Source organism: Cibotium barometz, chromosome 14 (genome assembly GCF_041138505.1).
Source record: "Cibotium barometz isolate CiBa-2024 chromosome 14, ASM4113850v1, whole genome shotgun sequence".
Taxonomy (NCBI): domain Eukaryota; kingdom Viridiplantae; phylum Streptophyta; class Polypodiopsida; order Cyatheales; family Cibotiaceae; genus Cibotium; species Cibotium barometz.
Genome location: NC_141059.1, coordinates 22,976,243 through 22,991,174, shown reverse-complemented (window position 1 = coordinate 22,991,174; position 14,932 = coordinate 22,976,243).

Genomic DNA, 14,932 nt, shown 5'->3' with positions numbered 1-14,932 from the left:
CCAATCCTAATATCCTTCCAATCAAACAAATGAAATATTTTCTATCAAAGCAGCATTGCAAAAAACATGATTGAAGAGAAGAAGTACAAGACAGTCAAACGGAATGTTGTGCAACAATTTATGGACACCAACAAAATTGATGTAAATGCTATTCAAGAGGAACTAGATGAGAATGAAGTTAGCAGAAAAGGCTACAGGTCTATCTTCAAGGCTGTATCATCGACTTTGAAAGATCAAAGAATCAAACATGTGCTTTTGCCTACACCTATACAGAAGTATGGAAGCTGAGAGGCCTACTAAATCAGCAGTGGATGACTACATTGGCCAATGCTTCCATATTGAAGGACTGTTTGAGGGTGAGAAGGGGAGTACTATGTATAATCCCTGGAACAACATTTTTGTTGATCTCCAATAAGTGCAAAGAAGAATGGTTAAGTTCTATGGTATCACTTCTGAAGAGTGCCAAGGATGTCTGAAGTTTGTTATAAAACTGGATAAATGTGAAATTGTTAAAGAGAAAAAGATTGAGCATGTGACAACCACACTTATGAATAGAGCACTGGACCTATCAATTGCAAAAGGTAACCCAAAATATTTCAGTGTGTAATCAGAAAAGCACATTTGGTGGTTAGGGGCATTTAAGGTTAGTGAACACTTATAACTGGCACACTATTGTTGTGATGTCTATGTTAGTTACTAACGCAATCTTACAATTGTCAATGATGGGTTAATACAGAGGAACATGAGACACGTGACTAGGTATTCCACAAAACAGAGATACCAACTATAATTAAAAATCAGGTGCAAGGAGAGCATCTTCATGTGGAAGGAAAAGGTGATTTTCAAGTCGAGTGGCATATGGCAGGTGACCTTAAAACCCTCAAATGCATGTACAACATAAGCAAAGGAGGGTACTCAAAGACTCCATGCTTGTATTGCAATGAACCAGCAGATGTCTTAGACCCTAAGTGGTGGAAGAGAGCACCTAATAGAGACAAGATGGATTCTAAGTTCAAAGTTGTGCTGGTGGATATCCCTTTGTGGAATGCTCCCATATGCACAATGCATGCCTTATGTCAGATTATCTCGAAAAGTTGCTATTTCTATATATTAGATTTTCTTGTAATCTTCGTCCCCTGAGAAACAAAAGAAGCAGGCTATTCAAGTATTACAAAGGGTCTTGTTTGACATTGGTCTCCATGGAAGAGATGTTCATATAACAAAGGATCTAAAGAAATTAACAAACAACAAAGAAGTTCCTATCAAGCCATCTATTGGTGGGGTCAAAGCCAGAAGGTTTCTATCAAAACCTCAACACAAAAGAAGACCTTAAGGATAGTCAAGGTATGTTTCCAAAGTAAAGTATCAATTGTGGAAGCTGGTAACAATGCAGTAAAAGACCATGACGCGGATGGTCTTGCAAGAAATGTGGTCACAAGCGTGGGAGGCTTTCGAAAAACTTTTCATACTTTGCGACAAGCACACTTGGAGCGAGGATGACCATCGAGCATTTGAAGAAGAGCTGAAGACTTTTGGAAAATCCATGAAACAAGCTTGGACAAACTGTAACATTACACACTACATGGTAATAAATTCTAGAAACTTTCCTTATCCACATAGTGTAAACAATTCACACTACAAAGTAACACATTTTGTATTATTTGTGCAACATATAATCTACAACCATCTGCCATTTTTGCCAAAAAAATATGGATGTCCTACAATTTGGTCTACACAAGGGATGGAAAAGTCTCATTACACAGCATGTAATGCTTTTTTCAGACATACACATCATTTTGGGGGAGCTCAAAAAGAAAATAGTATGAAGCAAGTTTTTCAATGATTCTATCAAGGAATCCTGCAAAGATTACACATCAAGAGGACACTTAAAAGCTCACAACTGAAATTGGCGTTCAAAACTATCCAAAAAGCAAAGAAAAAGGTAAATTCTGACAACTCAATAGCTACACGCAAGCATGCAGAGTGGAGACAAACAAAAATGTACTTCAACCATCGGTGGGTCTCAATAGATATGGAGCTAAACATTCAGTTGCATATTAAAATGTAAAGTACAAGCATATTCAAGTTCCTATTTGTCTCTAAATATATATTTTTTAAATAATTGTCTACTAAATAGTTACATGTGCAATTTTACTAGATTTATTCCCACAACCTACGATGTTAGAAAACATGGGAGCTCAAGGATGGATTGAGCACATGATTAGAGCAAGGATAAAGAACTAGGGAGCAAGACTATGCTTAAACATGGCTAGATTAGCTAAAGACAAATGATATGAGCATAATGACAATGTGAATAAGGCAAAAGCTTGATATCTCTTCATTAGATGAGGAGCCTTTAAATAGGCTGAAGTACAAAAGGATTAAGGAGGAGATTAGGATCTAATCCTAATCAAGATGCTTATCACTTGCCTAGAAGCGAGCACCCAAAGCCTAGAGTAGAGTGCAAGATGTAGAGATTCTCCACTAAGGCATATAAAAAGCTGAAAATAAGACCATTCAAAAAGGAGCTACTAACCCTTAGAGAAATAATCTACTAAGGTCTACTACTAAAGCCAAGCTACTAAACCTTAGAGAAATAATCTACTAAGGTCCATTACTAAAGCCATGACTAAAGCCATGCTATTAAACCTTAGAGAAATAATCTACTAAGGTCCACTACTAAAGCCATGTAGAGGGGCCATAAATTCCAATACCCTCCCTGGACCTCAACATGGCCAAGAAGTGTGAAGGAATACCAAAATACCCTCCCATGTTCCAAACACTAACTATGGGACTATCTAAGAAGATTTGCCCTCTCATGAGGCAAATGTCTAAAACGTTACATGAGCTACATCATGTGGTGCTCAGAGGTAACCTAAAAAAGTCCCACTACTACTACTAAAAAAGTTACATGAGCTACATCATGTGGTGCTCAGAGGTAACTATCCAAAAGTCCCACTACTACTACTACTAAGAAAGTTACATGAGCTACATCATGTGGTGCTCAGAGGTAACATACATCAAAAAGACTTCAAAAAGCCCAATCAGAGTTAATAGAAGCAAAATTTGCTTCTTCTTCCTTTGCCAAAACTTCTTTTTCCTCAACCAAGTGTGCTTTATCATTCTTTGTTGGTGTAGTTCTTTGTGCTCTTGGTCTTCTTTGTATCTTTACATCCATGAAGAGCTTTTTCTCCAATTGGATTATAGTCCTTGTCTTCCTTCTTGTGATGATGCTGACATCTTTTCTTTTCTTGATGAAGCTCAATCTGAATGGTGTGTATGCCATCAATGAAGGATTTTGAGATGAGTACAGAAATCCCATTGTCCCAAACAATGGTGATATAGATTTATACCCGATTTTGGATTAACAAATTGACCACTCAAATCAAGGGGCAAATCTGATTTGATGCTTCATAGAGGTTTAGCAACACTCAAATGTGAGATATGAACCATTAATGGCCCTAAAAACCTCGGATGATTAGCACTAATCAAGGTATTAGTGAATGTAATTTTTTGGTTTTTGAGCAGAAAATACCCTCATTTGTAGAGCACCGTCGGAGGGGCAAATCAAGGGGCTTTCTTGATATGAACCTTTGGCAAGCTGTAGCAAGTCCTCAATGGTAGGTTTGAAACCTCAATGGTCCAAAATCACCTCAAAGATTAGCACTAATCACTTGATTAACAGAGGTAAAAAACTGTTTGCAGTGCAGAAGAAGGGGTAACCTTAGAGTGAAAGAATGGATGTCTTTCACTAAACATTTCCAAAAAAGCTTCAACATGCTTCAATAGCAATGTGTCCACATGATAATCATCACCCTAAACACTTGATTAAGCAAAGAAATCATTACTTAATCTCTGTTTTGACCAAAGTGCCTTCTGTAGTTGTGACAGTGCTGGAGGAGCTACAAGCAGTCGTTTTCAGCCAAATCTGATGCTACCGGCACGTTCGCCATGCCCAAAAACCCCCGGGGTTGAAGGGAATTAGATCAATTTGTAGTGGTTGACTCAATTTTTGCAAAAATTCAAAATTTTCCCTTCATGATGGCGAAGACGATTCCGCCTGCTGTGAGCTGCATTTTGCTTCGTGCCTTCACGTGGAGGGTCGCCTAGGAGTTAGCTTGAAGCCCCTAAGAGGGCTTGATCATTGGTGAAGTGGTTTGTGCACAGCAAGGCAAAGTTCAGCTGTGGGTGCAGATGGGCTATGGTGAGAAGAGGTAAAAGTGACTTAATTAATGAGAGATGATTAGCAAATAAGATTAGGGACTAAACACAACTTGAGGGTGACTTACATGGCTCTGATACGATGTTAGAAAACATGGGAGCTCAAGGATGGATTGAGCACATGATTAGAGCAAGGATAAAGAACTAGGGAGCAAGACTATGCTTAACAGCCTCTCCCATCATCTGCACAAGTAAAGCCATAATTTGATGAGCTTATCCCATCGCCTACTCTCATTTAACTACTTTTGTAATGATGTGTAAACAATAATTGTTGATCTTGGTAAATTTTGACAATCATATTTGGGATATCTTTGCATTGTATCTTGTTTTCCCTTTGATGCAGTACTTGTTGTGATGTTGTTTTAGTTGTATGTATGACAAAATCAAATATTAAGCAAGCTTAAGTTATTTCATTTACCTTTTTGTTGTTCAGAATAAATGAGAAGCTTCCTGAAACATTACCTGCTGTCTCCAAGAGCACATCATGACGTAATTGTGTAAGTGTGCAGTACTATCTAAGAGATATAACACCTAGCAATCCATCTTCATAAACCTTAATATCAACCAGTTCATTATCATCACCAAAAGAGTTTAGGTCTTGATCCATTAGGACCAATATGATTTTGAAAGACCAGACATTGTAAGTTTAAACACCTGTTGCATTTGTAGTAAAAAGAGAATATGAAATTATGAGTCACAATTATATATTTGATTGCAATTGATTTTGGTACCACTTCACAATAGACTTTATTGTAGGTTTTTTTGTCCCAGCCCCCACCACCATCTAGAAAGTCAAAATTATCTGCAGTAGCACTAGATTTGTAGATGAGCATTGTTCTACAGACCTTCACATCATATTGCTAAATAAGTCCACCAAAACTGTAATGGACATGCAAATATTTATTTTGACAATTATAGTTGCAATGCCTGGCCATAGAGAACACTGCACTTCTAAGAAGAGTTTAGCTCTATAAGTCTTTGTAATAGAGGCATGAGGAATGGGCCAATCCATACTATGCCATTCTAGAAGATCTAGCCTTCTCAAGGCACCATAGGTGTTTCCTTTGTCCAGCAATTGGTAGAAATGATGGTAAAAGAAAATACCTGATTGGGATAACTAGGTGGCAAATCTATTTTGGTATTGTAACTCTCCAATGCTACCATGTAGAACATCCAATAGTCCCAAAATGCACTCTACTAAACTGCCATTCTTGATATGATGATGGATAACTATTTGCAACAATTAATTATGTCGTCAGAAAACACTTAAGGCTTACAAAAAACATTATGGTTTACAAAAAACACTTACAGTTTGGTCTATGTTATTGAAGATAGTCGAGATAATCATGCAACACAAGTTCTTTGCGCATGTACACATGCTGGATTAAAATCCCCCTGACATTTTTCTTCCCTTCTAAAGTTCTAAAATCCTTCACCCTACCTTTCCATACTATTGAAAATTGATTCTTTGATCTTTGCTTCTTTCTCCTATTTGGTTGCATCAAAACCCAGCTCCCTTTTTTGATACAAGAAGCTTTTGGCGACACCCAGTTGCAAAAATTCTGTTTTGGCAATCTCCCTTCTTTGATCCTCTACATTTGGCTCTACACAGTGTTTTGTACAAACTCGGTGATGGTTTTCTGTTGCCATTCTTGAGAGCATGAGACAGTAAGAGATGGTAGAGTGCAGAAAATTGAAGAAGCTAGAGGAAGACGTTGTTCAAGCAGGAAAATTGATTTAGGAGGGAACGTTTTTTGTGTCTTTGATGATATAACTGCACTCACAATAGAATAATCATGTCAAAATAAAAAAGGATCTCTTCATTGAATGCAAACTGTTGTATATTCAATAAATATGATTCCTTTTTTAATGAATTTTACTTTGTTTTTTGTAATTTCCCAACATTACGTTGGCCTTTCTCTCTGATTGGTGGAGAGGGATCTTTCATGTTGGGCAAAAGGCCCCAAAATGAGCTCCATTTTTTCCTAATGTGGTGATATTGTGTCATAAGAAACAACATGGTAATGATGTGTGTTTGTGGTAAAACAGGTTGTCGTTGGCCAGGTCTCATATGAAGAGTCCCAAATGTCATGCTAATGCAAGTGCATGGACGAATACATCAACATAAAACGTGTATAATACATGTGCTTGAAAGATGTAGGCACCTACTCGCCTATATGTAGCAACTCAAAATAAGAAATCGTGCTGGAAAGATGTAAGCACCTACTTGCCTATATGAGCCTCAAAATAAGAAATCACGCTATGTGCAAAAAAAGATAGAAAGAAAGGAATGGTTGTTGATGAGGTCCAACCACACGTGCACTGTGCGTGCGTGAGAGTGTACTTTTTATGAGTGTCAGTGCACAATGCATGGTGGGTGGTGGAGAAAAGCATGAGAATATTAGAGTAATGTTTCCTCTTTTGCATAGAGATAGATTAATCCCTTTTGGTAGCAGTATAATAGGAAAGGTAAAATTAGCTGATGATGGCATCAAATGTATTATAAGGGCCCCAATGGGCATGGTCATTGGATGGCACAAGTGCAAGGGAACAAAGAGGTCTAATCATAGCATTGTAAAGTACAAAGCATGAAGAAAAGGGCCCACTGAATCTTGAAAATAATCTGTATATGGTCGGGGTTTTTTGGTAGCTCTCTAGGTGTGATGATACATTTTATTTGAACATGGAGCTAGGGTTAAAAGCAAAGCTTGGGTTTTAGAGCTTCTGTACATTAGAAAGAGAAAGATAGGCATGGTGTCTATCATCTTATTCTTTGGTAGAGTCTCAAAAGTGAACAAAGGCCACACACAAGCACTAATTCTTATTGGTGTTTTGCTTCCAACATCTGTGTGCAATATGTGGCTTCTTTTCCTATTTGCCTAATGCATAGTAGATGTTGCCATATAGGGTATTCTTTTTGGTGGGAAGATACCTCAGCTATGTCCAGATGCATCTTGATTGATTCCAAACACTTTGTTGGCAATTTCTCTTGTGTTGGAATAATGCAAACTGAGTCTTTAAGATTCAAGTGTAGCTATGCTTGAGAGGATTTATTGATATGCAATGAAGCTTGTGTTTAGTAAGATTTATGTCCACTCATGACTCCAACCATAAACCTCAACACAGAAGAAAGATCATGCTATAATAAGCATGCCCTCCTTTGATGTGATTTATTTCAGATGTGTAGTGTGGCTTGGTAAATAAACATGGGAATGCATTCTTTGCTACTTGAGGTAGTGTTTGTTGAACACCGTCTTTGTTGAGTTCCAAGTTATTTGAAGAGTGCATTTTGAGCCTTCAAGCATATCTTCTTTGCTATCTGATGAGATGGGGGTTTTGACACATTGTTGCTATCTGATGAGATGGGGGTTTTGACACATTGTTGCCTTTGAGGGAAAAATTTGGAGGGTTCTATGCAAGATGATATTGAAGTTCTCGCCTTCAAGACTAGTCTCTAAAAAGATATCCCAATCTAAAACCACAACATATGGGTAGGTGGAATTCGATGGCTCTTCGATGGTTAGGACCTTCTAGGGTCTTAGAGGTTTTCGATAATGGTTCAACAAGCATACAAAATTTACAAGGAGAGAATGAACCATTCTAAGAAGACTAAAACACTACGCAACATAGAAATGGGAGTGAAATAGATAAACATGCATGAAGACCAAGAAAATCCCAACCTTGAGTGAAGGTTAACAGAGCTCTTAAAAGAAACTTCTATCTCTCAACCTTAGCTTTTCTCTCACTTCCATTCCATTAGGAAACATAACTATCATGCCACTCAAAAAGGGCCCTTTAAGAAGAGCCATGCCATCACTTTTCTAGCAAAAAGGGGAGTGTGGTGAACCTTATGTATCTTATATTAGAACCCCCACATGTGACATAAAGTTGCAAAGCCCTTGAAAAGAAGATTTAAAATATACCACTTCTAACTAATTTGGAGTTGATCTGATCAAGTTATGTCTTCTCCAATAAAGGGTAGATTCCAACAATTGTGACATCCATGTTACAAGAAGGTAGATTCCAACGATTGTCATACCCATGTAACCACAATCATTGGAATCTACCGTTTAGTAACATATATGTCACGAGCATTGGAATCTACCTTTTAGTGGGGAAGGCATAACTTGAGCATATCAACTTCATAACATGGATGTCACAATTGTTACAAAACATGCCACATGTGGTAGCCTATAGCCACACGTCAGGACTTGCTAGAGTAATACGTCCTTCAAGAGAAACTAGACGATGGTTTATTACTCTTGAACCGATTTACAAGTTTGCATAAGAGGCTACTCCCACCGCATTGCAAGTGGAATTTTAAAAGATTGGAGGTAATTGGAGTTTCTCCACTTATGGACAACGTCAGAGGTAAATGGAGTTTTCTTCACTTGTTGTGGACAACATCTCCTAAGATCACCTAAAACCTTACGAGTACATTCCCAAGATAAGATATTATTACTCTCGGTGTTCAGACAAGGGGGAGCCAAGACAACAAAGGCTAATTATGCTCTTCCTAAATGGCTTAAAGGAGAAAACATTCAATGATTGCTTGTATATGCAAAAAAGAGTGACATTCAAGGAGTGTTATCTAGACAACATTGACTTCAAAAATAACATTAAAGGAGAAGATTCATGCTCAAAAGATTTTTCCATTACATCAGGTAAACCTTTTGAGAAGGATGGTAAACAAATCATGGATAAGGGGGCAGAGAAAGTGATTGTGTATAGATAGAGTGGAGAGCATCTCCCAAAGAACCTAGTAAGGTGTGTCCTTATTGTGGTGGTGGTGGCCACTTAGCAAAAGATTGCTTATATACATGTGGAAGATGATTACTATAGAAGATATACCAACCACATGACACAAGGACGTGCCGGTATAATCCTACCACCAACAAAATTGTACAATCCCCTGTTATGGACTACCACACCTCTAAGAGGGAACTCAATGCATTCACCTAAAGGAAGAGAAATAGAACACAAATGTCGTAGGGCACTTACCAATGCTTCAAACTTGCTTCCCTTGAGGCCTCCAAGCTCACTTGTTAAGCTCCAAACCTCCAAGCTCCACCTCCACGCTATCACCGTAGAGTCGCTCACACCGTTACATAAGGCAATCACTCTATCTCACTCTCCCACACAAGTATAGAAACATATAAGCATAGAAGAGGCACAAATGCTAGAATTATCTCTCTCAATCTCTCTCAAAACACAAGGAAGAGCTCTCAATAGCACAAAGGGGGATTGTCTTTTCATTATGAGAAAATGCCTTATATACATTTGGCCCTTATTCACACTTGGGCGCCCAAAACTTACTTAACTAAGGCCTCATATTATACAACTTTTATAGTGCCAGTTTATGACACTTATTAATGTCCTCAATTGGAGGAGCATACTTGTTGTTAATCCAAAATGGGATTAACATCCCCCCCACCTGATGTAGGTTCTGTCCTCAGAACCTGTTAACCGAGGTCGAAAGACCTGGTCACCAAACTCAAAAAGTTTCGACGTGATTGAAGCTTTTTAAGGGTTCTTCTAAATGCTGAGTGTGATTGCCACAACCCTGTGTCCACCATGTCCTCGAATGTGACATGCATGTAAGCAAGAAGACATCATAGGCGATGATTGTTAGGGGTTAACTTTACCTAAGTTGGAATATCCGAATTCTATGTATGTGAATGATCCTTTTGGGTAGTTGCTTAGGAATTCGTGAGAAAGAAGAGATATGAAGAGATATAGTTAGTTGATCATGGGAAGGTGCATAACTGATATTCAGAATTGTAGAAGATGAGGAAGCGGAAATGTAATCCCTTACATGATTATGATATCAATGAATTCTGATCATCTGTTCAGGATTATTGTGTGTAGTGGATTTTCTGCATGATGTTTCGTATTCCGTTTTACTGTTATGATTTTCTGCTAAAGGGAATGTCTTTGTGCTAGTGTTTGTTCCTTTATGATATTTCCATTACCAAGTATCAGGCATTTAGTGCCCAGATACACATTGGCGATCCTGCGGTGTTCGTATACTCAGCATTGTCTTGTTCTGTTGGGTATGGGGTTGTTTTGTGCTGTGCTGTTTGTGTCTCGCCTGAATGTCAGATCGGGAGCGGCAAACTAGTCCCATTCATTTCACGAGGGCACAAGCCAGGAAGCGCAGATATGACAGGTCGGAAGCTTCTAGCAGTGGGAGCGGTGATGCTGCGGAAGGGCCACCTGTGGCGGTTACGTCGGTTTCTGCTGGCGTAATTGAGGGCCAGTTGGCGCAGACCGGCGTGGACGCGGCGGCCGCTGTCGAGCATACGACACCACTTCCAGAAGGGCCGGGGCAGTATGTCGCTAGCCCGGAGCAAGCTCGGCGTCATTTGCATCAATTTGTTGGTGCCCTATTTCTGTCCAGACCGCCTGTTCGGAGTCAGAGACGGTTGCAATTTGATCCATTGAAAAGTCTGCCACCAGCGAATCCACTACCAGGAGTTGTGAACATGGCTGCACCACCACCCAATCCAACGGTTAAGGCGGCCAAATTTAAGGCAAAGCCTAAGGAAGACCCAGACTGTCACGTGGCTCAATTCGAGACCCGATGGCAAGCCAGTGGGTACCCTGCCCATTTTGGAGATCCGGTGAAATTGCAGCAGTTTGCCGCAACCCTGGAGGGGGTAGCAATGAGTTGGTTTAGCCAATATGGCTTGGCCCACTTTGCAGATTTCAATGCTTTGAAGGATGCGTTTTTGGCCCGGTTCAGGAAGGAGAAAACTCCTACTGATATCGTCAAAAAGATCAAGGCCATGGAACAGAAGCATCTGTTAGTGGAGGATTATGCTCAGAAGTTTCGGGGATTGGCTGCCAGACTGCAGGGTAATGAAAGACCCTCGGATGAAATGCTTGCCAGTTACTTTGTCAAAGGATTGCGGAGGAACTTGAAGAGTGCTGTCGCAAATGTGGATATTGCCGGCGGCTTTGATAACCTCGTGACAGCTGCCTCTCGGGTGGAAAAGCGCCTGGGCATTCAGAAGGACAAACGGAAGGGCAGGAAGCAGGATGGCTCAGAGTCGGATAGTTCGACTGAGTCAGACTCGGATAGTGAGGCCGAGTCGGCATGCTCATCTGATGAATCGGAGGATGAGGGGCAAAGTGAGAAGAAAAAGGCCTCAAGGCAGGCTAAGCTGAAAAAAGATAAAGAGAAACAGGTTAGGGCGGCGAAGGAGAAAAAGCTTCTTCACAAACTTAAAGCCTTGGGGTATGCAGCTGTCTTGCCCAAGGAGAAACAGTACTGCCATATCTGTGAGAAGGACGGCCATCTTACGAGTGCCTGTTGGTACAACCCCAACTACAGAGGCAAGGTGCCACCCAATGTGGTTCAGCGAGCACCACCTCCGCAAGTTGCAGAGGCTAATCCGGTGGTTCCGACCGTTCCGCATGTTCCCTATAATCGGCCTCCAAGACCATATGCTCCAAGACCTAATTGGCAGGGGCAGCCAGGGTTTCAGAGGGGACCTCAGGGTGTGCCACTGTGTGATTACTGTGCAAAAGACGGGCATCGAATTGGTCCGGCCTGTGAATTATGGTGTAAGCACAGGGAGGAAAGAGGGAAACCTGTCATTCGATTCAATGAGGGGAATCGGGGTCAGGGACCTCCCCAGGACCAGCAGCAGCAGCGCCCTCCAGCTCAAGCAAATGCCATCCTGATTGAGATGGTGGGAGATCCGGCAGGAGGGGCCAGCGCGGGGGTTTCACATCTTCAGGGTGTGCCGCAGCAGTTCCACTCTGTTGATGCGCAGGGAGAGTGCTCCACGGGTATGCACGTTGGGGATTGTAAGGGGCAAGATTTAGTGGACACTTTGGCTGTTACCCGTGCAAAGGGTAAGGGACCTATCAGTTGGGAGGACCAGGAGGTGGTCCGTAGAAAAGTTTCCAGTCAGGTTCAGAAACTCCAGCAGAAGCAGCTCCCGGTGGAACCACTGGAGCCACTGCTAAAGGCACAGTTGTCGGAGGAACCGATTCCAGCCCAGCCACCTTGTGATCCACTTCCAAGAAAGATTGCGGTGGTCCATTCCGATCCCGTTCCTAAGGTAACTGAAACAGTACCAGGTTCTGGGGATCTATTTGATGCACTCATGCATGCGCCTATTCAAATTTCCTTGGATCAGCTGTTGAGCATGGTTCCGGCTTTCCGGGAACAGCTGTTGGGGAAGCTGCAGGAGCCAGTTCCAGCCAAGATGGTGGAGGATCAAGCCCCGTTTGTGGGAGTTTCTCAAGCTGAGTCCGCAGATGTGGATTTTCAAGTCCCAGTGATTAAGGTGGCATTCCACGGGCACAAGTTTGAAGAGGTTTTACTGGACGGGGGTTCAGGAGTCAATATTCTACCGGAGACCGTTTACCTCCGTATGAAGTTGGGGGCGTTAGCACCAGCACCTTTTCAAGTACGGATGGCAGATCAGAGGCGACTTCAACCTTTGGGGATTCTTAAGAATCAATCTATTAAGGTGGGTGGTCTGTCGTTTCTTGTGAATTTTGTGGTGCTCCGGATGCAGGATAGCGGGTCTGCCTATGCCATGTTGCTAGGCCGCCCCTGGTTTAAAATTGCCCGTGTCAAGCAGGATTGGGAGGATAATACTGTGGTGATCAGGCAGGGCAAGAAGACAACTCGCTTGTCCATGTTATCCAAAGTTCTCTTGCCGCAGGGGCAGAAGCCTTTATGTGCTCAGGGAATTCATTTGGCCAGTGATGTAGGTGAAGATGAGGAGGAGGCATATATGCAAGCAAATCCAACGGTTGTACCGATCTTTGATGTAGATGTGGAAGCTATTGTCACCCAATATCAGAATACTGGACAACCTGTCTCGGCAGTTCCGCAGAGTGTGGAGGGGGAGGCACCATCATCGGATAGTCCGACTGAAGACAGTGTGGTGCCCGAGCAGGAGATCCAGGTGGTTCCAGGCCAGATAATGGAAGGCAATATTTTACAGAGGGCGGTGGAAGAAGCTTTGGCTGCCAAGGCTCAGCAGGTGCATACTGTAACCGAGCAGGAAGCCATTATAGCAGCTGAACAGCAATATGAACGGCGTTTGCAGAAGTCCATCAGGGTGGAGGAAGATGAATTACAGGACATGAATTTAGGTACTGCATCCGATCCTAAGATGGTTCGAGTTAGTGTGCATGTTGAAGGTCAATTTAAGGAGGACTTGCAGAAACTGTTAGTAGAGTTTCGAGATGTGTTTGCTTGGGAGTATTCTGATATGAAGGGCATTGATCCAGCTTTACATCAGCACCGCATCAATTTGAAGAGTGATGCTGTTCCTGTTATCCAACAGCGGTATCGCATGAATCCAAATTTCGCCAAGCAGGTCAAGGAGGAGCTGGATAAGCTATTACGGGTAGGGTTTATCAAGCAGGTCAATGAGGTGACTTGGCTGTCTCCCATTGTGGTCGTGCCCAAGAAGAATGGCAAGATCCGGGTGTGTGTGGACTACAGGAAGTTGAATGCTGCCACAATTACAGACCCGTTTCCATTACCGTTCTGTGATACCCTCCTTGATGCTGTGGCTGGTCATGAGATGTATAGTTTTTTGGATGGTTTCTCAGGGTATAATCAGATAAGGATGGCACCGGAGGATGTGGATAAGACGGCCTTTATCACTGAGTGGGGAGCATTTGCTTACACGGTGATGAGCTTTGGATTAAAGAATGGCCCACCATCATTTTCCTTTGTGGCTCAGAAGGCTTTTGAGCCATATCTGTTGGATTTTATGCGAGCCTTTCTTGATGATTTTAGTGTCTTTGGTAAAAAGGCTTTGCACTTACAGCACCTGAGGCTCTGTTTGGAGCGCTGTCGGATGTTCCGCATAGCTCTTAATCCCTTCAAGTGTGCTATTGCAGTACGGCGTGGGATTCTCTTGGGCCATGTGGTGTCCCAGGAAGGCATCTTGATTGATGCAAAGAAGATTGAGGCCATTCAGAAGGCTTCCGCACCACGTAATCTTAAGGAATTAAGCAGGTTTTTGGGGCAGGTTAAGTGGCATAGTCGGTTTTTGCGATATCTTTCAGATGTGTGTGCACCCCTTACTCATTTGACCAAGAAGGGTGTGGATTTTGTGTGGTCTCCAGTTCAAGAAAAGGCATTTCACATTCTGAAGAAGATGTTGGTGGTGGCACCGATCGTGCTACCTCCTGATTGGGGGTTACCATTTCATGTTTTTGTAGATGCTTCGGACATTGCCGTAGGGGCTGTCCTCATGCAGGAGAAGGTTAAGGGTTGGTTTCGACCAGTGTACTATGCTAGCAAGATGTTGACAAGTGCTGAAAGGAATTATGCCGTCACGGAGAGGGAAGCTTTGGGGATGGTGTATTCTCTTCACAAGTTCCGGCATTATCTGTTGAGCAATAAGCTGGTTTTCCATGTAGATCATCAGGCCTTATTGTATCTGGTCAAGAAACCACATTTGACGGGTAGGTTAGCTAGGTGGATGCTTCTACTCCAGGAGTTTGACTTTCTGATCCTACATACCCCGGGAAAGGAGCATGCTGTAGCGGATTATTTGAGTAGGTTGGAGAATGGGGAAGTAGCTGAAGGGGTGGATGATAATTTACCTGATTCGGTTTTGTTTTCAGCTACTGTGGCGATATTGGATTCTTGGTATGATCAGATGTTGAGTTTCTTGACAGATGGCACCCTGCCAGTGGAATTTTCCACTGATCAACGGAGAAAGCT